Raw genomic sequence first — 24173 nt, forward strand, 5'->3', positions numbered from 1 at the left:
CTCAATTTTTCATGTCCTATTTCCTTTCTCTCATTTCTCTTTGGGAGTCTGATTACAGGTATGTTACAGAGAAGCTGGTATTGTACCACAGGTAATGGTACTATAACATCTTTGTCTTTAGCTTTTTTGCGTATATATTAAATGGGTTGAATAAAATATTCTCTATGTTTCCTTTTACATCCGAAGATTTATATCTCATGACAATAATTAACTGGTCTGACTTTTTTTTTTCTAAATCACAGCACAGACCTTTCCCTGACTTTATTTTCTGCTAGGCGGATACATGTTCGATAACAGAGTATACTATCTGAAAATAGAAGGATATTTTCTTTCTTCCACATGACCTCCAGTTTAGTAAGAAAACAAAGAGGTATATCATGTGGAATATCTTTAGCTGAATTTGTAAATCTATGCATTAATGCTAATTTTACCAGTTGCAATTTACACCTCATGGACATGCAGGTATATAAGGATCTTGAAAACATGCAAGACTGAAACATAGCCTTTGGAAGTTGCCAAAAGAACACTGCCTTCAGTTTCAAATTTGCTTTTTTTTTTTTTTTTTGTCTGGAAAGAGAAAACCTGCTGAGGGATGGAACAGTCTAATTAACTCTCAGGTTTGTAGGAGACACATGTGAAAAAATAAAAAAAGGTGAAAGGTACCACTTTTCTGTCTTCTTTATAACATTTCTTGTCATCCACATGCAAGGTTAGTTATTTCTAAATATCTCACCTCAAAAATGTAAGTGGGTTGTCACAAAAGTATGTGATGATGCTCAATTTGGAAGTCATTTTCAAGTGAAGAAGTGGTTCAAGTTGGAGACACGTGTTACAAAAATGCATAAAACCACAGGTTTTACCAAGCTCTTTATTTCACTGCCCGTGACATTGATTTAGCTTGGTGACAGTAATAACTGAGTAATATCTAACCAGGCTCTAAAGCAGCTCAACAATTCCAGTGCTTCTTTAAGGTTTGGGCAAACAATTAAGGGCATATATTAGGGGCAACTGTCCATTGTAGAAGAATGTTACTATCACAGATCTGTATGCAAAGCACTATATCATTTGATCTAGAAAAGCTGATGATCTAATGCCAGGTTGTTAAGGAGCTGCAATGAAACCACTATCTCAAAGAAATATCTGCACTCCCACGTTCATGGCAGCATTATTTGCAATGACCAAGGTATGGAAGCAGCCCATTGATGGATGAATAGATAAAGAAATTACGAGAAGGATGGATAGAGAGATAGATGATAGTAGATGGATGGATGGATGGAGAATGCATGGATAGATGGAAGGGTAGATGGGTGGATAGATGGGTAGATAGATATGACGGATGGATAGATGATAGATATCAGACACACATACAGACACACAATGGAATATAGTTGAGTCTTTAACAAGAAGGAAATCCTGTCATTTGTGACAACATGGATGGACCTTGTGGGCATTACGTTAAGTGAGATATAAGTCAGATACAGAAAAGTAAATGCTTCATGATCTCACATATATGTGGCATCTAAAAAAGTTGAACTCATGGGGCACCTGGGTGGTGCAATCGGTTAAGCATCTGACTCTCGGTTTAGGCTCAGGTGTTGATCTCAGGTTCCTGAGACCGAGGCTTATGTCAGTCCCTGCACTCACTGCTGAGTTTTCTTAAGACGCCCTCTCCCTCTCTCTTTGCCTCTTCCCCCTATGCATACTTGCTCATTCTCAAATAAATACATAGTTTTTAAAAATTAAAAATTAGGGATCCCTGGGTGGCGCAGCGGTTTAGCACCTGCCTTTGGCCCAGGGCGCGATCCTGGAGACCCGGGATCGAGTCCCACGTCGGGCTTCCAGTGCATGGAGCCTGCTTCTCCCTCTGCCTGTGTCTCTGCCTCTCTCTCTCCCTCTGTGACTATCATAAATAAATAAAAATTAAAAAAAATTTTTTTAAATTAAAAATTTAAAAGTTGACCTCATAGAAGCAGCAAGTAGAATGGTAGTAGCCAGGAGCTGGGAGAAATGGTGAGATATTAGTCAAGGAATACAAAGTTTTATTTATGCAACCTAAATATACCTGAATATATAGTGATCCAACATATAGTGCAGTGACCACAGTTGATAATACTATATTGTATACTTGAAAGTTGCTAAAGGATCTTAAATGTTCTCACCACATTCACACAAAAATGGTAACTATGTGAGGTGATGGATATGCTCATTAGCTTGATGGTAAATGATTATTTCAAAATGTGTACTATATCAAAATGCCATGTTGCACACTTTAAATATGTATAGTTTTTGTCAATTATACCTCATAAAGCTGGGGAAAAGGGATTAGTATATTGCACCAGGGTATCCTAAGAGTAGTTGTGTGTCACTTATGTATACCCTGAGATCATGGGAGATTTATAACAAAACCCACTGTCTGAAAAATGCATGTGAAGAAAAAATCCCAGCAAGCAGAACAAATGGAATTTTTATAGAATTATCAGGGGTTTCTGATATGATCATCTGGCCCCTTGAAAGGCATCAGTTCCACGTTTTGGATCTTTCATTGACTTGCTAAGTGACTTCCATGAACTCATTAAGCTCTAAGTGTGTCAGTATCCTTATCACAATTTGCCAGCTTCTCCAATGAATCATGAATCCTCCTTGAAGGTAGGTGAATCCTAGAGAGTCAAGTCATCCAGATTTACTCTCTCAAGAACAATTGATGTGAAGAATATGGAGTCCTGAGGTCTTATGTGATGAAGGCAAACTCCATATCCCAATGCTCATCTTTTCACTGAGACCTGTACTCTTTTCAAAACTTCTGTGCACCTCCCAGTTTCCATATTTGGTGTAAAAGCATGCTCTTCTCTTGTATATAACCCCATTTTCTTTATATTAATCCATGCTTTCATGTATGGGTCCATGAATGTTTTAGGCCAGTGCCTCAATCTTGGACATGTCTGTACCCCGTACTTGACTCAGCACACTTTATTCAGTGAGTTAATCCTAATCATCTTCAATAGCCCCTTAGAAGCATCAATCTTGCAGAGCTTCAGTGTGTGCTTAACTCTCATTTATCACTACATAGTTTATTGTCCAAATTACACAAAAAAATGTGCTTGTGGAAGATTCAGTAGTCACCTCCAAGCTTTGACTCCCCTGCCATGAATTATATATCTGCAACCTTGCCATGTATTTGGGGGTTTGGATTTGACAAAAATGATTTCTTTTTGGTCAACAGAAATGAGCCAATACTATGTGAAGGAAAGACAAAACAAATTTCGTGCACCGATACAGTTATCCTTGAGCTCTGGGGATGTGCCTCCATCTCTCCTGTCTGGGCTCCTGAAGAAATATCCATGAAACATGCCTGAAGAGCACTGTCTCCTTGACCCCAGCCCCAGGCAGGAGCAGAGAAGCTCAGGCTAGTCCATGTCAACTGTCCTTTTCAGAATTCCAAAATGAGGTCACACTGGAGAACTATTATGACCCAAGTGCCACAACAGAGTGGTCATAAATTCTTTCTCAGGTAATTGGCTCACATTTTCAAGGGGTGGCTTTTTCTCCTGGTGCTGTGTCTAGAACATCAACCTGAACCTTTCCCCTAATACGCAGCCACTTTAAAGCAGGAAAACACATCAGTGACCAGGATCTACAATTGTGTTTCCAGGAAATCTCAGGAGCTGAAGTGATGTATGTATAATCTATCTGCAGTCATCTTAGCTCTTCAGCACGTGTCAACCACTTTAGCTCTGGCCTTTATAAATATCAGGTCTTAGGAAGGAGAAGAGGTTATGCATTCTTTGTAAGGCACAGGCAGTAAATTGGTATAATTAGCTCTCCTAAGTCAGATATTATCATGATTTCAGAACTATGGCCAGCCCTGGATGTCATACTAATGTCTCCTTTCCCTCTGAAACTTGGCAGCTGTTGCTTTTAGGCTCTTAAAGAAATCATCAGTATACAATTTAGTCTTAAGATTATCTTAGAAAGCAAGTAGTAGGTTATGGCACCCACTCCCCACTTTTCCTTAGACTCAATCCTTTTTCCCAAGCAAGTGTTGATAAGGCAAAGGCCAGCTTCCCCCTAAGTCCTCCTCTCCATTCAAGCCCATCCTCAATTTGGCAGAGGCTTCTTGTCAATGACTCAATCCTCTGACCTACTTTGGATGGAAAGATCTGTCAATATTGGAAATTAAAATTGGATCTTTCCAACCAAAGACAAAGAGTATCTGATTCGACTCATTGTACATTTAAATCAACCAAATCATGTATTTTTGAATGGCATGCACTTTTCAATTTTTCAAAAGAGGACAAGAGAAGGGGCACTAAAAAAAAAATCTATAACAGAATGATTTACCTAATTGCATTCCAGGGAAGTTTGAATAACTATATCACTTCAAAAATATTCTCTTCAGATAGAAAGAAGGCACCTGTCCCAGGAAACATAATAAACTGGTGGTATTTCATCCTGACTCAACCATCAGCTTGGGTATGCAATGTGTCATCTTAGCAGCTTTTAAGTAAGAACAAAATTGGCACTGAAATCCAACTTATTTCTCTTCTACCCAGGCACTACCTAGAGTCCATTGAAAATTGGACTTCACGGTCAACTTGCTCCTTGCTAACAACTGAACAAACAATTGAGGCATTTGGCAGGCCATGAGTGAGAGCCAGAGGTCATTTTGAGAGGCTACGTTCAGCCCTTCAATAAATTTTAGGTAAGCCATGTCAAGAAAGCGGTGAGGCTACATCATCACACTTCTGTTTGATATGCTGTGGTTCCACTTTTATGCAACAATCATGCCCTAAGTAAAGAGCCAACCTACATGGTCAAAAAGAAAGGGAATGCCTTAAGTAACACAACGTATAACTAACTCCTCGCTTCCTGGATGGAATTTAAAATAGAGACTCCTGCTTTTTAACAGCAAACCACGGAGTGATCAACAGTTGGGGTTGACCAACTGAGGTAATACTGCGCTTTTCGGTTATTTACAAAGACAGAGAGTATCAGAGTTGAGTGATAAGGCCTATTTTATCTGTTGCTAGTTTCCAATGACAGAGGCTAACTATAATCTCTTTCACTCATAACTCCAAGCTAGCTGTTCCAATCATAATTTTGTATTCACTAAACAGTTAAGCTTGTTTTCTGGAAACTGTACTCAATGGGAACATCTCATGGTACTTTGATGTCTCAGAGGAAGTTCATTTTAGGGCAGGTTGTTGAGAAACATGGAGATCTTGGCAAGTTGAGTCCTAAGTCCTATGTTGAGAGATAATCCTCTGATCAATAATCAGAAAGTATGCAACTTAAGTGGCTTTTTTTTCCTATTTATTTATTTGAGAGAGAGAGAGAGAGAGAGAGATCATGGGTGGAGGTGGGGGTCAGAGAGAGAGAGGTAGAAGCGAGCCTGACACAGGGCTCGATCCCAGGACCCCAAGGTCATGACCTTAACTGACTGAGCCACCCAGATGCCCCAAATTTAGTGGCTTTCAAAGACCCAAGAGAGTGAAGTTATGAAACTTTCATGGATGACTATATCCCTGACACTTTCTGATAGCACATAGATGTCAGGGGTGAGTCCGTCTTTATTTTCCCCTTCATCCAAATCAGAGGACTGAAATTAGAGTCAGCCAGTGATTAATAGCATCAGGTATCAAGTATGAAGTTCTATGATCCAGTGATTTACACATCACTGAACAATTTATATCAGAAACGTCCAATATATGGAAGTGTTCTTTACAGAAAGTTCTACTGGACACTGCTGATATTAATAGTTAAGTGACATATAAGTTATGTGGTAACTGAGCATGAACTGTGGTATCTACTGAGACCTTGAGTTTTAATCTATATTTAATTTAGGCATATTTCACTTTTAAAGTAAATAGCCATGCACTGAATATATTGGACAATACAGATTTATGCTTTTTAATATGTTTTTTTTCAAATTGTAGACTTCATTTTTTTCTAAGTAGAAATTTGATGCTAAGAATGCTTTTTGGTGTATTTGGAGGGATAGATATAATTTTATATAAAGATAAGGAATAAGTCCATGCACTGCATATCCCTCATTTTATAAATTTCTCTTCCCCGGAAAAATCTTTACTATTAAGTTTATGGGTTCCACATCAAACCAATATTATCCACCTGAATGATTCCATTTTAAATCATATATTAACTACAAGGACATAATCACTGATTATAGGATTGTCCTTCGGATGGGAACTTGCACACCGTAAAATCGTATTTGGGGACTAGTGGGTATATACACTTCATTCTGGGGAGAGGTTAGAATAAACAGGGCAATTTGAGATGAACCAGAGCGTGGAAATGAATCAGAAAGGAACGAGTTAGTCCAGAATATCCGCTTGTCTAAAGAGATTGGTGGATTGATTATAATATTAGCCCATGGGTTTTCAGCCTTCCATATATCTAAGTTCTAATATAAATTCTTTCTTTTGAATCTGCACTGTCCCTTGTCACCCCAGACACATTGTCCCATCTGAAGGCATCCGGGACCAGGGATCCCTCAGTCAACTGTCAGCCAGCCTCTAGGAGGAGAGCCAACAGGTTGACATGTACTGGCCAGAGCCCTGTGGCAACCCCGACCAGACCAACAGAACCAGGCAGCAGCACTCACCCTGACTCAAAGTATGGCAAGCTAAATAGTCACGGTCACTGCCGTATCACCAGCAGATGGGGAAGAAACAGCACAGGCTGGTACCTGGGTAGGCAAGTTGGGCCCAAATGGGGTGGCATTAGGCAATGTTTGTGTTAAAGCAGAAGCTTAAAGAGGATCCAGAATTCAGTTGGAAATGTCAGAAAAGAGGCAATAGCATGGAAGAGAAGTCACTTCAACCCCTGGTCCTGGAGAAGAGGTCTTTTTCACAGTTTGAGTGTCTGAATCAGGAGGGTCTGGTTTCTACCTGCTACTAAATACAGAGGGACATAGAAACTCTAATTCTCAAAAGATTCTTCTTAAACAGAATATCCCTAATATGTTTTATCTCCATTCTACATATGCATCCTCCAATTTAGAAAGCATAATATGCCACATGCCACCTTTGTAAAAATGTAATTATTTGAACTTTTTAATATTTAAGGTTATAAAGAACTGAATGCTTTCCTAAGATAGGCATTTTGAATGAAACCCATTAGAATAACTTTATGGAGACTTGGATAAGCAGGGATTACAAAATGGGCTGTGAAATTGAAGAGTCTATTGTGGGAAACTAAGTAGTCTTTTTCATCCATGTTGCTAGGTCATGTAATACTGAGTGCAAATAAAAAGGTTCCCAGTATTGTTCTCAATGGTCGACCTTCTGTAACGTCATAAACAGAAAAGACTTCAGCAGGTTCACAGGTATGAATTTATGTAGAAGTATATGAGCATGTGTGTATGTATATAAGTATATATGTCATATATGATAAAGTATATGCAGACTTATATGCTTATATATACCTATACATATACTATAAATAATATATAATATATACACATATATATTTACTTATGCCAAAAATATGCCAAAAAGAAACATAAAACAAAGTAAATATCAACTTATATTTATATATAAGTGAATATAAATATACAAATAAATATATATTTATATATTAAATGTGTAAATATAAATATATATTTACATGCACACATACAGATATGCATATATGTTACATACTCTATGTTACTGTATATATGCATACTTATGTAAGCATTTAAATATATACACTTATATACATATAAAGCATATATACTTACATATAGTATGAACTTCTGTATATAAACTTGTATACATTTACATACTTCTATAATTATAAAATATATAAACATATACATATTCATATGCCACAATTGGTTACATAATCGGTTACATGCCAGCATTTGTTTTTTGGTAGGCATTCACTTTAAATTTTATATTGGGCCTTCTGCTTCCAGTTAGGATATAGAAAGTAACAAGAAGAAATGACTCTTATGCTATCAAACGGACTGGATATGGTACAAATCATATTTAATATAAACACATCAGAGATTTGAGGAAGCCAAGAAACCTATTAAGTTAAATTGTAAAGGAGATGAGCTCTGTCTGAGAGAATGGCCCATGGCTGTTCTAATCCCTGAGGAGCTGGGGGAAGGATTCATAGAATAGAGAAGGCAGGAAGATAAGGAGGAAGATTTTTTCCAAAAGCCAACATTTCAACTAATTTTCCATAACTGAATGGGCGGGTGAGACAGATTAGAATTCCGAGGAGTGTCAGCCACAAAGGGACTGCATTTCCCTCTCACCGATTTCACACTAGATCTTTGTTAAAAGTATAAAGAGCTCACACATGCCTGAAGGCAGGACAAGAGAGTTGGTGTACATCTCCTACTAGGTATTCAGCTCTCCTCCAAGTGCCATGTAGCCACACTCTGAAGGCAGGGGCATGGGATAAGAGCTAAGAGAGATCCTCCAAAGCATTTCTGGTCTTCTCAGATCGTAAGGCAACAGTCCTCTACAGTCTAGGGAAAGAGCATCAGTGCAGAGAGAGACCTCCCCACAACAAACATCAGGGCAGGACTAGAGAATAAGAGAGAAATCCTTAACAAACCCAAAAGCTAGATGCTGGTCAGTAAACAAAAAAGATAGCCCATGGGATGAAATCATGCTAATGTTCAGCATTAAATAATGCTAAAAAATATATATATAAAACCCTTGAGCCGTACGCTCAAAACATTTGAAGGCACTAGTGGGTTCAACCAAACGAAAGCTGTAAAAGACAGATTTAGCTGAACTAGAGGTCTTGTTGACACAGCCCACACTCTAGGGGCTTAATAGGAAAAAGGATAATGTTTTCCCATGGGGTTAAAAATTATTTGGTTCACACTCTACTATTCTTTAATGTAAAATATCTGGTGTGCAAATCAAGCGTCATGAGATATCCAAAGAATTAAAAATCTTGTAAGTGTAACACATGCTTAATAGAGAAAATAGTCAACAAAAGCAGACCCAGATGTGGTCCAGATACTGCAATTACCAGACAAGGTATTTAAAATACTTATGATAGACAGAGATAGATAGATAGATAGATAGATAGATAGATAGATAGATAGATGATAGATAGATAGAGATAGATAGATAGATAGATAGATAGATAGATAGATAGATAGATAGATGATAGATAATATGTAGAGAGATAGATGATAGATAGATTGATAGAGAGAGATGGGTAATAGGAGTTAATGTAGAAGATGAACAAAAGAACAAAGAGTGGATGTTTTGGTAAAAAGATAGAAACCCTCAAAAGGCACCAAACAGTAACACTGGAAATTAAAAACTACAGTATGAGCAATGACATATTCACTAGATTCAATCAACAGGAGATTAGAACAGCAAAGGAAAAGTGTATGATCCTTTGACATAGGTCCATAGAAAAGCACCCAAACTGATAAACAAAAAATTTCAAATATAAGAATAGAAAAGTAACCATTGTTATAAGTCTATAAAAACGTCTCCTAACCGAAAAACAAAAATTTTAAATAAAATAATGGAAAACAAACAATAGAACACCTGACATCTGATGGAAATTATCGAAAGCTAAGCACATGTACAATTGGAGTTTCAAAAGATACATAACATAGAGAAGGGCAGAATAAATATTTGAAAACAGAATAGCCAAAAAAATTCTAGAGTTGATAAAACACATTACCCAAATAAGGTGAGAAGTCTAACAAGCCCCAAGCAGGATTAATACAAAGAAAACTTCACCTGGCCACATCATAGTCAAACTGATGAAAAAGGAAGTTATATATAAACATCAGAGCAGTCAGACATAAAAGACACATTATATTCAAAACGTCAAAGCAGTCAAAGATAAAATCTGTATTTCATTCAGGAAAACAATGAGAGGGAGAAAATCTGACAATTTCCCATAGGAAGAGGAGCCCAGAAGACAAAGACAACTAAATTGCTGCAAGAATTGTTCTCTGGAAAGTTTACAATACAAGAGATTTAATGATGGAGCTTGAAAACATAGGAAGTCATGTAGTTCTAAAGGGAGACATAAAAAACACCCACATTTATTTAGTAACAGATGGGAGAAATATTCAGTGAAGACAAGGAAGATTTGAACAAATTTACCTAATTGAAACTTATGTAATGGTATATCCAGAAACTTTAGAATACACATTGATTTTTAAGTGTTCCTGGAACATTTAGTTAAATTGTGTGCTGCCCTAAAAATAAAGCTCAAAAATCACTAAACGACTGGAATTATAGTCAGTGTATTCACAGACTAAAAGGATATTAAATTATATTAAATTAAGCTAAATTTAATTGATAGCAATTAAATAGGTAAACAATCTCCCAGGCACTTTCACAAAGCAAGAGGGGTATGTGTATGTGTGCTGTGTGCATGTCACTGTGTGTGTATTTGTGTGTATGTGTCTTGTGAGAGAGACAGAAACAGAAAAACAGAAAAAAAACCTATATATTTGAAAATTAAGAAAACATTTTTAAAAACCCACTGGTCAAAGGAAAAAAAAAACATAAGAGAAAAATAGAAAATATTGACCTGCCTGCAGATGAAAAGACCAACATATCAAAATATCAAATGTGTGTGAAGCAGTTAGAGTACTTACATTTAAGGAAGAGTATAAAATCAATAATCTAAGATTCCACATTAACAAGCTAGAAAAAGAAAAGCAAAATGAAACCGATGTAAGTTGAAGACATTAATAAAAATGAATGCAGAAATTCCTATTTTAGAAAACATGCAAAAAACATACATCAAGATTAGGTGGGATTTTGGAGGTAGAAAATTTTAATAAAATTCCAAACGTTTATAAAGGATGATAAGGAAAAAGACAAAACAGAAATGACTGAGATCACAAATGCTAAGGGGACAGCAGATGTTAAAATGATGATAAGGGCACACTGTGAGTAACTTTCTGATAATAAATGTAAACACTTACATGAAATATTTCCTTGGGACGCCTGGGTGGCTCAGTGATTGGGCATCTGCCTTCAACTCAGGGTGTGATCCCAGGGCTCTGGGATCAAGTCCTGCATCAGACTTCCCGTGAGAAGCCTGCTTCTTCCTCTGCCTGTGTTTCTGCCTCTTTCTCTGTGTCTCTCAGGAATAAATAAATCTTAAAAAAAAAAAGAAACATTTCCTCGAAAAACACAATTTATCAATTGGATATGTATCAGTGGACACGTAACTATCACAATTCATTTGATATAGGATAATAAAAAATACCATTAAAAAATCCTCCAGGTCCAGATACATTTAATGGTGAATTTTCTGGAACATTTAAGGAAGGCATGATACCAAGACTATGTAAACACTTTAAAAACCAAGAATACTTTTCCACCTTGTTCAAAAAAGTCAGTATTACCTTAAAACCAACACCTGGTAAACACACGGCTAGATAGGAATATTATAGCTCAGTAACTTCATGAATATAAATGCAAGAATGCCTAACAGAATATTAATCAATGGAATCCAGAAATTTATATAGAAAGCTGGTTACATCATGACTTTGAAAAGAAGAACAAAGGAATTTACACTATGTGATAGCAAGATGTAGCATATTACCACCATCAGTGTGGTGTCATTGTGTCATTAGGGTAGATAAGTAGACCACAGGAAGAAATAGAATGCCCAGAAATAGATCCAAACGTGTATAGAAATATGTTCAATAAATGGTGTTGGAATAGCTGGTAAACTGAAGAAGACAAGGACCTATGCTTCTGCCTAATAAATTCTAACAGTTCATTTTATGTGGGATATGTATGTGAATTTAAGAGAAATATTTAGGAAGAAATATTTAGGAAGAAAATATAGGAATATTTCACTTTGGCCAGTGGGTAGCAGGGTTTTATTGAAAGGGTTTTATCGACCACCAAACATGAAGGAACAAATGGAAAAATTATACTCAATTAAAATTGATAATTTCTGCATATCAAAGATACCATGGTTAAAATATTTAAATTAACCAGAGACTGAGAAGAACTATATACATAAGGGTTTTTTATGCATAAATCTCTCCTTATTGTAGATAAGATAAAGATATACGAATGAACAATGGAGGCTGAACAATGTGATGAAACGGGCTAAAAGTGGGTAATTCACAACTGCCTGCATAAAAATTGCCAATAACACTGAAAATGTGCTCAACAGTAGATTGAAACCGTATCTACCGAATGATCTCAATGATGAAGACGGACAATTCCAACTATTGGTGAAGACGGGACAAGTGGAATTTTCACACGTTGCTGAGAGTACACCATTGGGCAACCTCTTTGGAAAACTTGCTGAATCCTTATATACAAGGTCAAATATTTAACATTTATATTTTAATATAATATTATATATTATATATAATATAAATATTTAATTATTATAATTAATAGTAATTAATTATTATATTATATATATAAATATTTTAATATAATATAAATATAATATTATATTATATATTATAAATATTTAAAAATTGGTAGTTTCTTATGATGCTAAATGCATATCAATCCTACAACTAAACAAGCGAATAATGCAAAAACAATATGTCCATGTGAAGATATGTACATAAGTATTTATTTCTAGAACGTCTACGTGTAATAGCCCAAACCTGGAAAACAGCCCAGATGTCCAACATCTAGAGAATAAACAACTGCCTATATTTGGTCAAGACAGTACTAATATGCAATCAAAATGAATAAACTATTGATACATGCACCTCTATAATGAATCACAGCAAAATTATATTGAGTTTTAAAAAATGCCATAGAAATACATTACCTAATCAATAATTAATACAAGAACTAGGAAAACTTTTCCATGGCAATAGAAGCTAAAAAATGCTTTCATCTGGTGTGGAGTTCACAGATGGGAATGGGTTTATGGGGGCAGGGGTGTCTTCTAGGATAATGGGAATGTTTTGAGCATATATTGCATAGCTCCGTATGCCATTAACAGAAGGCGTCAAATTGAGAACTTAAAAATCAGTGCATTTTCTGTGTGTGTGAAGCGTCTCTCTATAAAAATGTATCATTTACTCCGACGTTCAATGCCTCTCCATTAAACCTGAAAGAAAATGACATCTCGCAAGCACAAGGTCATGAAAAAAAAAAGGGGGCAAAAACCCTGAAGCAAATGATTTAATATCTAGCCCAAATTCTAGTTAAGAACTGGCCTCCCCACCCCCTGGGTGGCTCAGTGGGTTAAGCATCCGACTCTTGGTTTCAGCTCAGGTCATGATCTCAAGGTCAAGCCCACATTGAGCTCCCTGCTCAGAGTGGAGTCCACTTGTCCTTCTCCCTCTGCTCCTACCCTCTGTCCCACTCACTCACTCTCTCAAATAAATAAATAAGATCTTAAAAAAAAGAAGAACCAAACATCCATTGAGTAGAAGTGTGATGAAGTGAGTTTTGACAATAATTAGTCCACAAATATTAAAAATTAACATAAAACTTCCAGTACAAACCCTACCCATATCTTTGAAGATGTTTCTATTCCTTGTTGGGTTATAGTTTTCTCCAAATGATTTATAAAACATGTTATTTTACCTCCTGCTCTGCTGTGTTTAAGGAGTAGGAAGCAAAAAAAAAAAAAAAAAAAAAAAAAAGCAAAAAAAAAATAGCAAGCGAGCGAGAGAGAGAAGGAGCAGGGTTGATGGTTCAGTCAGTAGCCAAAAGATGGATTAAATTTGTAATAATCAGTGGGAGCAAGTTGAGCTCCAGATGCAAATTCTATTAAATTATATCCCGGTTTTATTCAAGCAATGCCAGCCTCATATATTTTATTGTATTCTAATTTGATGCTAAAACAAACCGCAGGATTTAAATCTTTCTTGCTCAGTTTGTGATGACAAATACGGTCTCACTCATCGTTTCTGAGTAATCTGGGTGTTTTGACTCTGGGGAGCTGTATCCCTGACCTCGTTCTGAGCGTAGGCTGTAGCTGATAAAAATAACAGACCTGTTTACCAGTGGGGGACAAAAATGGCACTGCCGTCCTGGTTGCAAATGTCAGAGGAAAATCTATTGAGACAAGAGACAGGCAGCAACGCAAAGATCATTAACTTAAAAGTCTCTGTCAGAATCCTCATCACACATGACTTTGCTCAGAATGCGTAGCAAAGCATTGCAGTCTCATTTGGAAGCATTGAAGTTTTCGGATTTAGCATGTACTGAGAATTTAAGGGGGAAAAATACACCTTCATGAATTTTCATGAAATGAGTGGGCTTAAAAACGAACCCCTATCGATTTAACCCGTGATATCACAAAATCCCCAGATGGAACATGCACTCAGGAGATCCGCAATGTTAGTTGTTTCTAAAGAGCTGAAAGCTTCACCTTTCCCTCCCCAAATAATCAATTATTTAAGATGTCTGCCAAATAGAAAAATATTGTTTCTAGATTGTCATGACTTCATAGCTAAGATAATCATAGGAGATCAACAACTGGCTATAAGGTCCACTTTGTTTTTTACTTTGATTATGTCACAGATTTGTAGATGCGCAGTTACTCGTGTCCATTGGAAGAAGCAGTCAGTTACCTGTTACCATGCCACAATGCATGATGCTCACAATGAATTCTAAGAGGAAAATAAGGAAAAAATATTTTTGTACCATCATTAAGGAAAAAAAAGCAACCAAATCTTAAAAATTACCGGTCTATTATATGTGTTTGTTAAGTAAACAGGTGAAGGAAATAGCAAAACTTTGTAACATGTTTTGATTATTTCCAATCCCTGAAATGGACTCTCTTAGAATGAGTTTTTTGAAGCAATTCTGAAATTCAAAATCTTTACTTCATCTCTCTGCAAAAAGGGTCACTTAACAGGAATCATTCACAGATGAGCTCTTCCATTCAACAAGGTTTGCCAAAATCTAACCATTTTGGAGGAAAACACTTCTTTAAAAAAGTAGGTTATAGTTCATGTCTTCTTTAAGTATTCAGTGCCACTTAAAGGAGCGTTTCCCGGATTGTGCTGCCACATACACTATTCCCATGGGGTATTATTTGATGTACGAAATTTATCGCCTTAACACCTATTAAAACGCTGGAGATTGGGGCTTCCATAGATATATATTTTAGCAGATGCTAATTTAATATATTATCTTTAAAAACCATAATAATTCAATATGGCATAACATAAGCACAATAAAATAAATACTCTTAAGAATACAGCTTCATGGATGTGGAGAACAGGCATAACCATGTGATCAGCACCCAAAACACGATATAAAACATTTCTGTCATCCATCAGGAAGGAAGTTTCTTCACGCCCGGTTCCAAAAAAATTCTTCATCTCAAGATCATCGTAGGTTAGTTCACCCTGGCCTTAGACTTTCCATCAGTGGCATCACACAGTAGGTGCTCTTGTGAGTTGGGCTTCTTTCACTGAATGAAATATTCCTGATACTACAAAGGATTCTTGATGTTCATTTATGCTATTGTCAAATCGGGAATATTTTGTTTATTTAGTGGTAATTCTGTTGTATGAACATGACACTATCTTTTCTCTTTTATCGATGGGCATTTAGATCTTCTTCCCAGTTTAATTTCGCTTTTTCTTGATGACTCAGGGTTACAATCATGGAGGTGAGTGATCGTAGGGTGTCATTAATTTCGAACCATCAAGCTAATGCATGTAATTGAAACTGGATTACCTACTGTATTTGGCTTTTAATATTGTAAGAAATCATACTATGGAACAACTCAAGGAAGCAGGCATGAAGTCAAAACGGTCCAAAGTGGAATCCTCTTAATGTTATCTAAAATATGGGCTTTATCTGCCCATTGATTTTTTTTTTTTAAGATTTTATTCATTTGAAAGAGAGTGAGCGTGTGAACACAAGCAGGGGGAAGGGCAGAGGGAGAAGGAGAGGGAGAAGCAGACTCCCTGCAGAATGGAGAGCCCGACTTGGGGCTCCATCCCTGGACCCTGAGATCATGACCTGAGCTGAAGGCAGACGCTTAACCAACTGAGCTACCCAGGCGCCCCTATTGGTTGAATGTTCTTTTTTTTTTTTTTTTTTTTTTTTGGTTGAATGTTCTTAAGCAGATTTTGGTAGAGAATCTAAAATCTAACACCAGCAACAACAAAAGACAACTTCTCACTGTAGTAACTACAAGGAACTGGCTGAAAAAATCGTGTTTGACCAATTAGAGCTGCGTGTTATTCTTGTAACATCTACATGAACACCAAGGCCGTGCCTGATTCTCACTCCTGAAAACCACTCTCTTTTATGCATACGCATTTCAGGAAATTCTGGTAACATACATCACTTTTATTGTGAATCCTTGCTGGCAGCTATCTCTTCAAGGTCTACTTTCTCCCAAATTAAAAGAGGTAGCTTGCTCTTCCAAGGATAAATTACTTTCTGAAGAAGGCATTCTTAACCAGTGATCCATATATGGGCTGAAAACCCCTGGAACTGTGTTATGTGCAAAGACAAGTATAAGCATTCATCTGGTCAAGGTCAATAGTGTTGAGCAGCTATTCATAGGTGTTTACGACTCAAAATATGTTAATAATTTCTATTTAAATAATGATAGCTCATTTAACCTTGCTGATAATCTTGGGAAACGTCAGAAATAAGAATTTCTTATAATTTAAGGAACAAATTTGTCAGCTCTTAAAACCAGTGATTTCTGGGTTCAGATGGCAGCAAAGATTTCTATAAAAGCAGAAATTTCACCTTCTCCTAAATGCTGCCAAGTTTCAGATTGTTCAAACAATCTGAAAACTAAGAAACTAAGAACTAAGAAAATTTAGGGGGAAACGGGAGGGGAAGAAACGGTAAGAGACTCTTAAGGATAGTGAACATACTGAGGGTTGACAGAGGGGAGGTGGCTGGGGATGGGCTAGACGGGTCACGGGGATTAAGGAAGGCACTTGTTGGGATGAGCCCTGGAGTTCTATGTAAGTGATGACTCAGTAACCTCTATTCTTGAAACCAATATTACACTATATGTTAACTAGAACTTAAATTAAAAATTTGAGGGATCCCTGGGTGGCGCAGTGGTTTAGCGCCTGCCTTTGGCCCAGGGCACGATTCTGGAGACGGGGGATCGAATCCCACATCGGGCTCCCGGTGCATGGAGCCTGCTTCTCCCTCTGCCTATGTCTTTGCCTCTCTCTCTCTCTGTGACTATCATAAATAAATAAAAATTTAAAAAAAATTTTTGAAAAAAAAAAGTTAAAACGAAATTTTTTTGCCAGATGATTGAATCTGTGCAATTGCACACTGTGGTTCAGACTTTCTAACCACGCAGAGGTAAAGTACATCCGTAATGTGATTTTATGTTGGGACAGGGTAGAAAAGTTATCTTCACAAATGTCTTTTTAGGAAGTTATAGAATCATTTCATTAATATTATAATTTTATACTTAGAAAAGGGTATTAAAGTACTTTTCAATTTAATTTTATTTCTAAGGGCTGGTTTACTCTCCGTAAATTTAGAACGAGGGCGGTTAAATTTCAATCTGGTCTTTGCAAAAATAACAAGCGAGGGCACTTGGGATTATAAATCTTATTTAAAGAACCATACTAATGGAAGCTGAAATTAAATATGTAAATGCTAATGATTTATTTTACAAAATCAAACTGACATAAATAAATTCATATTAACATATGTACAAGCAATTTGCTCTTATCGACCCTGATAAATTTATCAACTCTTATAAATGTTTAATCACTTAGTGGACACACACACACACACACACACACACACACACACGTCTTTAAATCATGAAAATATAAGGAGTCTTTGAATGAATTCCATCTGGAGTGAAAGAAAATGACTATAATTTTAATATTAAAATTGCATTTTTTAATTGCTTGGCAAGACAAAAAATCTGAAAACCAGTATAACCCTTGGATTTTTTTTGGTCACACAAGCCCCACTGGAAAAATAATGGAACAAAAGGTTAGCTGGAACCAAAGGTCCTTCTTTAGATGCTCCTGAAGCATTCCAAATGCTTTTAAAAACTACATGCAACATTCCCTTGTGAAAAACCAAGGAAATTTTTGTCACCAAAAGTGAGGAAAAAATGACAAGGTATCTCATTTTGAAATCATAGCTCCTGATGTGGCCATGCTTACATGTAACCTTGCCTTGTCCCTTGCTTGAGCAACCAGATTATGTGTCAGCCATGACTAATGGCCTGGGGCAGCCAACTTCCTTCTTGGAAAGAATGTCATACTCCTGGCTCCCTTCTCCTCAGTTTGCTGACATGCCTCAAAATTCACCTTAGGTTCACTTTCTCCAGAAACTGTGCCCTGATCCTCTCTACCATCCCACTCCAAGGCTTCCTAGATGACACGTCTTTGTTACCCCGTGACACCCATGTAGACTTAAGTTGTAGAACTTTCTGTCTTGCTTCGACTGTTTGTTGGTCCTTATTACAATTGTGAAATTTAATCTACACCAATTGTACACTGCTTGAAGGCGGGTCCTGTGTTTTTTACCCCTTCTGCACTTAGTCTCAACATAATACCTGGCCATATATTAAATATTGTCAGCCATGAGTTTCAAAAAAAAAACATGAACAATAATTTCACTAATATCTTGCCCTTATAGTTCAAGGACATTGAAAGAATCATTTCATTTCTTTGGAATTTATTTCATTTTTGGAAAAGATTTTCCACAAGTACTTACTGAATTGTGATTTTATCTGCATTAAATAATTCTTGAAGCAAAATGACCCTTGGCTGAATGTGTTCGGTTACATTGATAATTTGCATTGCAACAAAATTTGAATTTTTGGATCAGATGTTTTCTTAAGAAAAAAACACATTAAATCTTTGAATTACACTAGAGCAAGATGTATTTGGGGCCACATGTTTTTTTTAATTCTTCTTCTTGCTTTGCTCCTGCCCCAGTCAATCTCTTTCACGGTTTCTTATTTTCTTGTGAATTTCCCTATTGTTTTACTTTCCATTTCAAAGATTTGCATTCTGTTTTACATTCTTGACATTTGCATTTTCAATTATTGTGTGCTTGCATTCACTTATCTGTACATTATGCCTCACTCTGATTCAGTCCATTCAAGACTTCCATCTCACATAATGTATTCCTTACATGTGACAGTCCAATGCTTGAGAACTCGCATTTGTTTGAATTATGAAATTCTTTCCATTCAAGGCTTCCAAAAATCTGAGCTCCACAAACTTGTCTCAACTTACCGCTTGGGTTCCCCATAACTCCTTTAATGGACCCTGTACAGATTGGAACGCCTTTGGTTGAAAGTAACAAAAATCTCCAATTCAAAATGGCTTTAACTATGAGAACCATGTATTATTCCATAAAACGTTAAATACCAAAGCAGAGGTGCTCCCATGTTGATAAATCCAGTGACTCAAAAAAAAAAAAAATCCAGTGACTCAACAAAACCTGCAAATTTTCCTTCCATCTGCCCACCCCGCCATCTTGCTCTTCAAGCTAGCTTCTTTCCTTCCCCAAGAGGGAGGCTCCGTTCCTACACATCACACCACACCTCACAGAACAATACAATGAATACACAGTATAGACAGTAATGTCCAGGGGTGGAAGAGAAGCTGTCTTCCTCATCTCCTTTCCAGGAACCCCCCAATAACATTATCTAAGCTTTCCATTGGTTGGAACTGGGCACTTTCTCCACCCCTAATCAAATCTCAAAAAAGAGACTTCTGAGAATGGCTCACACCACGGAAAAATGTCCTGGGGACAAGATTTTTTGAGATACCTTAAAGTTGCATTCGTATCTGAGAAAAGCCAGAATTATATAAAATATCTTTTTATTTGACTTTGTTTCCATGGTCCATTCTGTTCTCTGTCCCTTGTGGCTTAACTGGTTGGATTACATCAATGGGATCCTCTGAAAGCTGGAAGCCAGGTTGGTTCTTCCACAAAGAGAAAGAGGCATTTAGTACTTGGTAAGGCGCTAATGCTACAGTACAATTTCTGTCTTTATTTATAGATTATTGTCCTTAGCTTTTGTGTCTTTCCTACTGGACTCTAAACTGGACATTCTCCATCTGAAGCTCACGACTGTGCACATTTTTGGGTGTATGTACGTTTGGGCAATTTTTCTAAAAGGCCACCCACTTTTAGTTAAGGAATAATCATAGAGATATAGGTATTCCGATTAAGCTCTTAACCATAACATAGAGTTTGTATATTGTTTCTTAAAGTTTAATGCCATGTATGATAAGGACAGCTGTATTGGAGTCAGCTTTAGAGATATTCTTCACTATTTTCTTTAAACATAAATAAATTCCCTATTTCTCTATTCCTGAATATAACTCAAAGCAATTAATTACTTACTATTTAAAGGAGTTTTCTGAGCTTCTTATATCATGACCTATAATTTAAGCTATGCCATTTTTAAGGTATTACGAGAAAAAACATTAAGAAACATTGCTACATATTTATATGAAAAATGTTTAAATGAATTAGGTGATTGTGATCAATATAATTAGCATTCAATGCAAAATACTCATTAGAACACAAAGTTTAGAGCAAATGGTTACTACAAGAAAAATAAAAGGTAGTAATTAATCTACGATAAATTTCCAGTCAAATAAGTCAAGCTGTGATGCTATACTTAGAGAATTAAAAATGCAGACAATTTTATTTTGTGAGTAAATTAAGATTAACTTCAGTGATGACTATTAATAGAGATAAAATGTATATGCTGTAGAACTAAACCCCATACAGAAAAAAAAAAAATTCCAAACGCTATTGTGGAGGGACATCATATAAAATTCAGCCAAACAACTCATTTAAGGGCGTAGGTTAATGTAAACTAATATGTTCATATAACCAAAACATCAGCTTTGGAATGAGAAAGATTTGAGAATATTTACAGAATGTAAATGCTGGCTAAGGAAGGGAGTGATAAGTGATTTGGGAGGCTTTGTGAGAAAATCACTTTTTAATGGCAAAATCATCTGAGAAATAATTTCAAGGTTATTTTGTGCTCTTTTCTGGATGGTTCCAATATTTTAGAGACTAGCTTAATGGTTACATTTGACTTGGTTGGATCCAGCTGTGGTCCTAGATATCGACAATCTTAGTACAAAACAGCTGGAATTTATGTAAATGTGACAAATCGGAATTAGCTTCAGGGACATGACAGTTGACCCTTGGACAACTCATGGCTTAAGGGTGCCAAACTCCTGTAAAGTTGAAAATCCATGTACAACTCTTGAGTCGCCCAAAACTTAACTACTAATAGCGTAGTGTCGGCCGGCAGCCTTACCGGTAACATAAACAGTCGACTAGCACATATTTTGTACATTCCATACATACTGTATTCTCATCATAAAGCAAGCTAGCGAAAGAAAATGTTATTTAAAAATCACAATGACGAGAAAATACATTTACAGTATGGAATGCATATTTATTGAAAAAAATCCCCTTCTAAGTGGACCCAATGTTGTTCAAGGGTCAGCTGTAATTTAAATGCTGGGTCGTCAGACAAATGTGGAATGGGTCTTTCAGATACTGTGTTAAGTCTGACTCTTCCTCTTCTTACAGGTCCTTCTGAAATCCTGAGTTCAAAACACATCACTCTGTATGATCAACCAATGCATTATAGTACAGGGACTTTGCGTGGATATTTTTTAGCATTTGTCCCTCACACCAGAATTCTGTTTTACCAGAAATTATCACCACGATTATGGACTTTACACTGAAAACACTGGAAATGCCTTTTATCTAAAGAGCAATTGACAATCTTTTTTTTTTTTTCTCCAGTGGTTAGATAGTAAATATTGCTGGCTTTACATGCCCACTACTGAACTTTGCCATCATGGTGAGAAGGCGGTCATAGATAATGTGCAAACAAATGCATATCCTTGTTTTCCAAGAATAGTCTATTCATAAAAACAGGTGGTAGGCTGCATTTGGCCCATGAGCCTTAGATGGGAGAAGATAAAGAAGATGAAAAAAACTACAATGCTGAGAGCGGTGTGTTTTTATAAGGACCAGAGGTGGGATGGAGATTGCTTTGTTGATTAAAGGCCGTTGGAGCTGGACCCTGCTGACTAGCAAAAGGAGTAGACCACGTTTCCAAAGGGGGCTTTCGGACCCTGGGCAAGGTGCAAGTCATCTATCCGGACTATCTTTAATTTCTGAAAAAGTCTTTTCAATCCTGACACAATTGCATTCCGAAATCATCAGGTGTGAAGACCTGATTGGAAGTCCATTTGAACAACTGCCGGTGATGAGCGACCTGCACTAAATTTTCACAATGCGTTGTAAAGACCGGATTGTATTCTCAGGGTATTAGCAAGTGCTGAAGACAAGAAGGAGGCAAAAAGCAGTGCATTGTCCAAGACCAGGTCCCCCCCCACCCCCCCGCACCGTTGTCACGCTACTGCATTCTCAGTTTGCCAAAAGCTGTCGCAAAGTTCCTATAACGTTGCAGGAGGAAATACTATGTGATCTTTTTAAACAAGAATGATCTATCTTTGGTAAAATTTTATTTCTTAAAAGGTGGTAGTTTGTGAGCTTAAGTGTGAAAGAAAAAAAAGAAAGCATTTATCAGTATCAACATTATATCTTTAATAGACTCCAGTTGGGAACATATTTTTTGCTTTATGTTTTGTTCAAATATCTATCACTAAAAATGCACTCTTTTTGATACAAAGATATTATCAATATTTTGTTGTAGCAGATACTAGGGGTGAGATACAAAGACCCTTTGGATTACCTTTACCCTTAAACTGTCACTATGCACCATGCCTGTCTTGGGTGTCTGTGTGTGCATGTGTGTGTGTGTGTGTGTGTGTGTGTGTGCAGTTCAACATCCTATTTTCCATAACTCTTGAAATAACTGTTTTTCGGCTGCTGGATCTCCACTCTCCAGTGCAGACACCTAGAGCTACCCGGAAGTCAGTCTCCTAGGCTGAGCATTAGCTCCTATGACAGCCCATCTTCCTTGATCAAACCTAAGAACAACCTCGACTTTCCTTTTTTATTTTTTTTAAGATTTTATTTATTTTTTTTCATGAGAGACACAGAGAGAGAGAGAGGCAGAGACACAGGCAGAGTGAGAAGCAGGCTCTATACAGGGAGCCCGACGTGGGACTCAATCCCGGGACTCCAGGATCAGGCCCTGGGCTGAAGGCAGGCACTAAACCGCTGCGCCACCCAGGCTGCCCCAACCTCGACTTTCCATTTCAAACTTCCTTATGGTTAAATCAACACTGTATGCTCTCAACCTAATGAATAAACTCAAGAAGACAATGAAGTAGGAATCACCTTGCAGGATGATGTTTGAGGTTTTCCAATGTCAGGTACATTTGTGTTAATTGACCCAGGCTCACATTTGTTTTCTTAGGTTGAAAGTACAAAGAACCACAATGCTAAACATTACCAAAGCACCTTTTATTTCCAAAGTGCCTGAATCTCTCTGGAAGTTGAGAGGTGACATGATCAAGTGTTATCTGTGTGGTTGCTGTTTCATGGCGTTTTGAGGGGGGAAAATGGACTCAGCTCCTTTATGCAAGGGACCCTTGTACTTGGCTTGTTTGAGAAAACTGTGTCAAGAATGGTTGTACCAAATCTTAAACGTACCTGTTCTTTCACTGGTAAGACATGAGGAATGGTTAGGGAGATAGAACAAACGCCCTGGTCTTCAGATCCTGTGGATTCGTTAATATTACCGGCCAAAAGCAGTTGACTTCCCTGATAGCATTGTTGTTGTTGTTGGCTGACGTAAAGATAGGGAGATTATCCTGGATGATCTTATCTGTGTGAACATCCTGGAGTCACTTTCCTAGATGTGGAAGAGAGGGGCACAAGAGTTGGTGTCATACAGACAGCAGTGGGAGGAGACTTGATTGGCAATTGATGGTGTTGAAGATGGAAGGACCTGTGAGGCCCAGAATGCAGGAAGCTTCTAGATGCTGGAAAGCACAGGGAAACAGACACCCCCTAGAACCTCTGGGAAGAGATACAGAACTACCAATAGCTTGATGTTAGCCCAGTAAGACATCCAGCACCCAATAATAATAAGATTACAGGGGTAGGGTTTAAGACACTAACTTTGTGCTCATGTGTTCCAGAGCAATAGGAGACTAATTGAATCATCACTGGACCTCACCCAAAACCTCATCAAACTCCCCACTCCAGGAGACAAAGGTCAATGTTTGGATAGAAGGTGATAATGGAATCAGATGGAATGAGTGTCTGGAATGTTTGGATAGAAGG

General features: G+C 37.1%; 1 long non-coding RNA gene across 4 annotated transcripts; it reads left to right on the forward strand.

The window, feature by feature from the left end:
- The first annotated feature begins 3502 nt into the window (after window positions 1-3502).
- On the forward strand, window positions 3503-22608 carry LOC112652305 (uncharacterized). Of its 4 annotated transcripts, XR_003131358.3 has the most exons (7): window positions 3503-3672; window positions 4551-4699; window positions 4907-4947; window positions 6468-6707; window positions 7242-7342; window positions 12020-12294; window positions 21495-22608. It is a non-coding gene; the product is annotated as an uncharacterized LOC112652305 (long non-coding RNA). The 4 variants fall into 4 exon arrangements; XR_003131347.3 differs by having other exon boundaries at window positions 4551-4947; XR_003131363.3 differs by having other exon boundaries at window positions 4551-4947; window positions 12142-12294.
- Window positions 22609-24173: the final 1565 nt, after the last annotated feature.

The sequence above is a fragment of the Canis lupus genome, chromosome X (genome assembly GCF_003254725.2).
Source record: "Canis lupus dingo isolate Sandy chromosome X, ASM325472v2, whole genome shotgun sequence".
NCBI lineage: Eukaryota > Metazoa > Chordata > Mammalia > Carnivora > Canidae > Canis > Canis lupus.